This window comes from Felis catus, chromosome F2 (assembly GCF_018350175.1).
Source record: "Felis catus isolate Fca126 chromosome F2, F.catus_Fca126_mat1.0, whole genome shotgun sequence".
Classification (NCBI taxonomy): domain Eukaryota; kingdom Metazoa; phylum Chordata; class Mammalia; order Carnivora; family Felidae; genus Felis; species Felis catus.
In genome coordinates, this window is record NC_058385.1 from 6,876,036 (window position 1) to 6,882,456 (window position 6,421).

At 45.4% G+C, this 6,421-nt stretch overlaps 1 long non-coding RNA gene across 1 annotated transcript; it reads left to right on the forward strand.

Annotated features, from left to right (window-relative positions):
- Window positions 1–454: 454 nt before the first annotated feature.
- Window positions 455–3,147, forward strand: LOC109495977. Its single transcript, XR_002151708.3, has 2 exons — window positions 455–908; window positions 3,006–3,147. It is a non-coding gene; the product is annotated as an uncharacterized LOC109495977 (long non-coding RNA).
- The last annotated feature ends 3,274 nt before the right edge of the window (window positions 3,148–6,421 follow it).

Sequence of the window (6,421 nt, forward strand, 5' to 3'; positions counted from 1 at the left end):
AGATAAAAACCACAAAAATATTATTTTACTGGATTCACACTACAGAGTCTGGATTTTTAACTTCCTGGCTATTTTTTGACTTATACAATTAAGAAATGGCCAAGTCAAGGGGCGCCTGGGTGGCTCAGTTGGTTAAGCGTCCGACTTCGGCTCAGGTCATGATCTCTCAGTCTGGAGTTCAAGCCCTGCGTCGGGCTCTGTGCTGACAGCTCGGAGCCTGGAGTCTGCTTCGGATTCTGTGTCTCCCTCTCTCTGCCCCAGCCCCACTCATGCTCTGTCTCTCTCTCTCTCTCTCTCTCTCTGTCAAAAATAAATACACATTAAAAAAAAAAAAGAAATGGCCAAATCAACATTTAAGTAAATAGGGTTTCAAACAATTTAGGATTAATTTTCCCCATTTTTTTTTAAAATCAACCAAGAGAATTCAGAACACCATACACACACACACACACACACACACACACACAGAGTCCCCCCTCTCCCAAATTAAAATCGACCTGGATAGTGCCATTTCAGAGCACGATTGTAGCAAATCTAAGTTTTATCTAAATAAATAATTCTCTATGACTTAGGGTAGTTATTACACAATTATGAACCATCACCAAAACTTACATTGTTTAAGAGTAAGTGATCTTTCTTTTCAAGAAGTGGCTCACGAATGTTTTCTTAAGTAAATTATAATGATAAATCGCCAGTAGTATCTTAAATAAATATCTTCTAACATTTTCCCCTTGATTTCCATGCCCAAGGTGAACAATTTATTTTAGGAGGATTATTTCTGCTGACAAGGAAGTTAAGAAAAAAAATCACTCAGCTGAAGAAGGTTTCCTGATAATCACGGAATCTTTGAAAGCTTGGCCCTGGATGACAGTCTCACCCCAGGGTCCCCTCACCGGGAGGAAACCCGGGTGAGCACTGAGTCTCCTTATTACTGGAGGGCATGCCTGCCAGCACAGACCATTTTGGAAGAGGGGAAATGTAAATAGAAGCATAAGTAGCCACCGACAAGGTTCAGGAAATAGCAGTAAGGGAGTCACCAAGGTCGTCATATCTCAGGTTTTTTGATTTGGGAGGGGATATGAAAAAGCAGGAACTATCTTTGGCCCTTCATGAAATGGGAATATTTGCTGGTCCAACTAGTGGAAAAACACCATGCTTCAAAAGTTTCCAGAGAGTAACAATGAAAGCTATGATTTGACGAGGCGTACAAAAAAATTTTTTTTCTATGTAGCCAAGTGTACAAATCGTAAATATCTAGCTTGATCCATTTTTCTCTCTCAATCCAATTGTCTTAAGAATATACATGGCACAGGGGCGCCTGGGTGGCGCAGTCGGTTAAGCGTCCGACTTCAGCCAGGTCACGATCTCGCGGTCCGTGAGTTCGAGCCCCGCGTCGGGCTCTGGGCTGATGGCTCAGAGCCTGGAGCCTGTTTCCGATTCTGTGTCTCCCTCTCTCTCTGCCCGTCCCCCGTTCATGCTCTGTCTCTCTCTGTCCCAAAAATAAATAAACGTTGAAAAAAAAAAAAAAAGAATATACATGGCACAAAATTTACCACCGTAGCCATCTTTGGGTGTGCACTTCGGTCTACACATTGTTGGGGAACCACCACCACTCTCCGCCTCCAGAAGTTTTTCAACTTCCCAGAATGAAACCCCACACCCATTCGATACTGGCTTCCCATTTCCCCTCCCCTTAGGCCTGGACGGCCACCGGGCTACCTTCCGTCTCTCTGAATTTGACTCCTGTAAGTGTAAGTCATCTGAGTGGACCCCTACAACATGTGTTTTTCTGTGCCTGGCTTATTTCATTTAGCATAATGTCTTTAAGGTGTAGTTGATGAATTTTATCAGATTGAAACCCTTGCATAACCGGTGAGCTGACGGAGAAACACGACATTGCCAGAACCACAGAGGCCCTTGCGGCCCTTCTTTTTTGGTACCTGCTACCCTTGTGTGATCATGAGGGCGAACATGTCCATGGTCAATGACAACAGTGAGACAGAAGAGAGAAGACCAAGGTTTCTGCCTCTCGTCTCCCCAGTAGGAGAAACTGCATATCTGGTCTGTTTTGGACATGAGGCTTTAGCCTACCTGCCATGAAAAAGCTTGGAAACTGTTGGCTTAGAAAATGTTCATACTTCCACACCCAGATTGTCTGGAAAAGTGCCTTGGGTTTGCCCTTATTCTGCTAACTCCCACTTTTGTGACTCTGTTTAGACAGCATCTCCTTCAGGAAGCCTTTTCTAATTGCTCATTGGTGACTTCCCGCCAAAATGTGGCATAGCCATACAATGGAATATTATGCTGCCTTTAAAAGGAAAAAAAATTCTGTCATGCTGAAACATGAATGAACCTCAAGAATGTTCTGTTAAGCAAAATGAGCCAGTCACAGAAGGGGATACACTGTATGATACCACTCATATGAGGTATTTAAGCAGCTCTTAATCACACAGAAGCATCATTACACTGTCATCATAAGAGTTAGTACGCATACTTCATTCTATTTATTTTATTTTTTTAATAATTTTTAATGTTTATTCATTTTTTAAAGACAGAGAGAGACAGAGCCCAAGCAGGGGTGGGGTGGAGAGAGAGGGGGACACAGAATCTGAAGCAGGCTCCAGGCTCTGAGCTGTCAGCACAGAGCCTGACGCGGGGCTCAAACTCACAAACTGCGAGATCATGACCTGAGCCTAAGTTGGCCGCTCAACCGACTGAGCCACCCAGGAGCCCCTTCATTCTCTTTTTTATCTGAAAGAAATTACTTACAAATCTTTCACTTTTACACTTCCTGATCTAGAAACAAAAACCCACATAGTTTAATTAGATAAAAGGTATAAAATATACATGAACATTTACAAAGAAACAAGCCAAGTTTTTTTTTTCTTTTTGAAGCTAGAGTAAGTAACAATAGATAAAAACATATTTCCTGTATCCCTAGTATGTGTGACCTATATTTGAATGCCATTCTCTGAGTTGTGGGGATTTACTATACATTCTTTTAGTCTAGGTTGCAAGAAAATCTTGAAACATGGAAGCCAACAGTAAGTGAAGTCCAAAGTTTCCCTTTGTTAATTCCCCAAATGTCTGCAAGTAAGTTACTCTCTGATGGTGTCCTTACATCCAAAAAGTGAGCATCTTTCCTCTTGTTGGTTTGTTTGTTTATTTATTTAATATAAAAAAATTTTTTTTAAGTTTATTTATTTTGAGAGAGAGATAGAAAGTGAGTGGGATAGGGGCAGAGAGGGGGGGAGAATCCCAAGCAGGCTCCGCATTGTCAGCGAGAATCCCGAGTGCGGCTGGAACCCACGAACCATGAGATCCTACCCTGAGCTGAGATCAAGAGTCAGATGCTCAACCAACTGAGCCACCCAGGTGCCCCCTTCCTCCTGTCATATAAGAAGCTATTCACAAAACCAAGGGAAGTCCCCCAAATCTACCTTTCCTTTAACTTTGGATCGTGAGTCAACAGAAAAGATATCAAGTCAGATGAACAGGCTAAAATATTTTTTTTTATTTTTAATTTTTTTTTTCAACGTTTATTTATTTTTGGGACAGAGAGAGACAGAGCATGAACGGGGGAGGGGCAGAGAGAGAGGGAGACACAGAATCGGAAACAGGCTCCAGGCTCTGAGCCATCAGCCCAGAGCCTGACGCGGGACTCGAACTCACAGACTGCGAGATCGTGACCTGGCTGAAGTCGGGCGCTTAACCGACTGCGCCACCCAGGCGCCCCAACAGGCTAAAATATTGAACAGACTCCTCATAACTATTCTCACAAACACAATGAAACTTTAAAAAGCCACAATTTGAAAATTATTAGAAAACTCGTTGTGGCCTGATCACAAAACATTTAAAAAAAATTAATTAGAATTATGGATGATTTTTGTTCCCTCCTTTCTATTTGTCAGATTTTTTAAAATGCTAACTACAGATTCTTTTTATCGCCACCTTATGCTATTTGAGAGTACGATGTAAACAAATGAACTCACTTCATTTCGTTCCTGGGCAGGAAGCTAAAGTCAAGCCGGTGGAAACAGCACTGAGCTGCGTGTACACGGTTTTATCGGCACCTCCTCTACTGTTCACTTTGTAGCTGCCTTGGGATGGGTAGGCGTAGCTCTTGTTTTCTCAGATACGAGAGCAATGAAACTGACCCAGACTTACCCAGCTTCCAGGAAATGGGCAAGTGCTCTGGTGAGAGGCAGGTACGGGAGGCGAGAACAAAAATAGGAACCGAGCAGATTGGGCATCAGATCCAACTTTCACCATAGTCGAATGGAAGAGAATGACAACCCAGGCGATTACCTGCAGCGTGATCGTAGTTATGACCTAGGTAAGCCCAGAGTGATGGGTTCCAGAAAGGCACCTCACCCGGGCTTGAGTTTGGGAAGTGGGGGTTACAGAAACTCTGCTGGAAGACGACATGCCCAACTGGAGTGGAGAAACATGTTCTGGGCCAAGGGAACAGCATGCGAGAGTCTCCGAGGGAAGAGGGAGCAGATCAAGTTGAGGGAATGCAGATTGTCCAGGAGGATGGGAGGTGAGGACAGGATGTGGCTAAGTGGAAACATCTAAGGACAGGAGAAGGACGATCATGGAAATTATCTACTGGAGCCAGCAGCTGGACTTCGTCTAAGGCTATCCGAGGTCCTTGAAATGCATTAAGCAGACAGAATGTGATCAAGAGGACTCTTAGGAAGAGTATCCTGCAGTGACCAGGAGGGAAGATCGGGAGGTGCATGCAGCAGAAAGGAAGTGTGTCGAAAATCGGGTAGTCCTCAGGCGATCAATCCTGATGGCCTGTTGGGCAAAGCTGAACGCTTGGCCCTTGCGGGGCAGCCGCAGGAGCAATGCACGGCCCCTGGCCCCAGCTGCCCTTCCAAGGGGTGGGTGGGGTGCTACCCCCCAACCTGGGAAGAAGCAGGTCTGGCAGGGGGGATGTAAGCTCTGGTTTGGATGTGTTGGGTTTGCTGTGTCTGTAGTGTGTCTGGCTCTAGGACGGATGGTCAAGAGCCGCTAGGAGGGCTCTGAGAGAGCAAACAAAACCGGTGATGCATGAGCTATGCGCAGGAAGGGAAACTCTGGTGGGGAATGAGATCGCTCAGAGAAAGGCCGCCGCGTGGGGAACTGGCCCAGGACCGCACTCTCAGGAACAAGGAACGTTTGAGGAGTGAGCAGAGGTGAGGTCAGTGAAGAAGGCTGACACTGAACACTCGCGTCCAAGAGGCAGGAGAATGAGGACCCAGTGTGGTCAAGGCGAGCCGTGGGCAAGGAGCTTCCTGCCCTTCCCATCCCTCTTGGGCAGCTAGGGTTTGCACAAGCCCGAGCAAAGCCAGGGACTGTTGGGGAAAGGGCTGTGGTCCGGAGGCAGGCTGGGTGCTGGGTCCCACCTGGCTGGCTGCCGCACCCCTGCGTCTGGAGCCCGGTGTTGCCAACCCGGCGGGGGAGCACTTCAGTGCTTGGTGCCCACCGGAAGCTGGCTGGGAGGTTGCCAGGCGTTGGCCCCTGGGAGCGCTTAGACCGGGGCCTGGCTGGCTCGCCTGTTCGGGAAGCCTCCGCTGGTAATGTTAGTGGCACACGTGGATCTGTTTTAGGAGAATATTCTCTAACGTTGGGCCTGTCCTGTAAACTCCTAATTCTGTTTGGCTCTAAAAGTAATTACCTTACTTCATAGCCATTTATGAAACTATATTAAAATTAAGCAGGGAACTCACAATCTATTTCTTTTTCAAACACTAGAGTTTGGTTTTTAGAAGTAAGAAATACGTCCATTTCTTAAAGTACCGTAGACTTTCTTCACTCTCCTGTTCAGAAGTCAGAATCTGATCACCCCTTATCTGACGAACTGAAAGGAGAAAAATATCATAATAAGGCTATATTAAAATCCAGGGATTCTGCACTGAATAACTAGAGTTTCTTCTTTCAGCGATTACATAAATCTTCTTTTACAAGCAACATAACTACTGAACTTTATTTTTTTTTTATTTAAAAAAAAATTTTTTTTTAACGTTTATTTATTTTTGAGACCGAGAGAGACAGAGCATGAACGGGGGAGGGTCAGAGAGAGGGAGACACAGAATCGGAAACAGGCTCCAGGCTCTGAGCCATCAGCCCAGAGCCTGACGCGGGGCTCGAACTCACGGACCGCGAGATCATGACCTGAGCCGAAGTCGGCCGCTTAACCGACTGCGCCACCCAGGCGCCCCACTACTGAACTTTAAAATAAAGCACAGATACATTCCTATCTCTAAATAACACAGCATAAAATAAAAGAACTACATTTTATTTTATTTAAAAACATTTGTTAAAAAATTCTTTCCATGTTTATTTATTTTTGAGAGAGAGAGACAGAGTGGAAGGGGGCGGGGAGGGCAGCAAGGTAGGGAGACACAGAATCCGAAGCAGGCTCCAGGCTCCA